Below are 1106 nucleotides of genomic sequence, written 5' to 3' on the forward strand. Positions count from 1 at the left end.
CTTCAACTTGTTGGTTGAGAATTCTTCAACTTTTTTAAAAACTCGTCTTTTTTGGTAGTAAATTAATATTTTTGTTTAAAAATTTCTCTTGTTTGATTAAAACTTCAATTTTTTTGGTTGAGAACAGAACTTTTTAATTTTATTTAAAATTCGTCTTTTTAAAAATTAGTTTTTTTATATTTGATTATTATCAGATTAAGTATGTAAAAAGAGCCTAAAATTGTTCAAATTTCAGACTACACAAGAAGCAAAAGAAAGGCAAAAATGCTCTAAAAACGGGGAAAATAATTGATCGGTCATAAAACGTTTGTTTAAAAATTCATCTTTTTTAGTTGAAACTTCAACTTGTTGGTTGAGAATTCTTCAACTTTTTTAAAAACTCGTCTTTTTGGTAGTAAATTAATAATTTTGTTTAAAAATTTATCTTGTTTGATTAAAACTTCAATTTTTTGGTTGAGAGCAGAACTCTCGAATTTGGTTAAAAATTCGTCTTTTTGGTTAAGTATTCGTGAATTTTCTTTAAAACTCTTCTTTTTTGACAGTGAATTAATATTTTTGTTTAAAAATTTATCTTGTTTGATTAAAACTTCAATTTTTTTGGTTGAGAACAGACCTTTTTAATTTTATTTAAAATTCGTCTTTTTAAAAATTAGTTTTTTTATATTTAATTATTATCAGATTAAGTATGTAAAAAAAGCCTGAAATTATTCAAATTTCAGACTACACAAGAAGCAAAAGAAAGGCAAAAATGCTCTAAAAACGGGGAAAATAATTGATCGGTCATAAAACGTTTGTTTAAAAATTCATCTTTTTTAGTTGAAACTTCAAATTGATGGTTGAGAATTCTTAAACTTTTTTAAAAACTCGTCTTTTTTGGTAGTAAATTAATATTTTTGTTTAAAAATTTATCTTGTTTGATTAAAAATTCAATTTTTTGGTTGAAAACAGACCTTTTTAATTTAATTTAAAATTCGTCTTTTTAAAAATTAGTTTTTTTATTTTTAATTATTATCAGATTAAGTATGTAAAAAGAGCCTAAAATTGTTCAAATTTCAGACTACACAAGAAGCAAAAGAAAGGCAAAAATGCTCTAAAAACGGGGAAAA

General features: G+C 23.0%; 1 protein-coding gene across 1 annotated transcript in view; it reads left to right on the forward strand.

Moving 5' to 3' along the window:
* Positions 1-1106, forward strand: part of LOC117170754 (thioredoxin domain-containing protein 11) — a 57746-nt gene that overhangs the window by 55459 nt on the left and 1181 nt on the right. The window lies entirely within an intron of this gene.

The sequence above is a fragment of the Belonocnema kinseyi genome, chromosome 4 (genome assembly GCF_010883055.1).
Source record: "Belonocnema kinseyi isolate 2016_QV_RU_SX_M_011 chromosome 4, B_treatae_v1, whole genome shotgun sequence".
Classification (NCBI taxonomy): Eukaryota; Metazoa; Arthropoda; class Insecta; order Hymenoptera; family Cynipidae; genus Belonocnema; species Belonocnema kinseyi.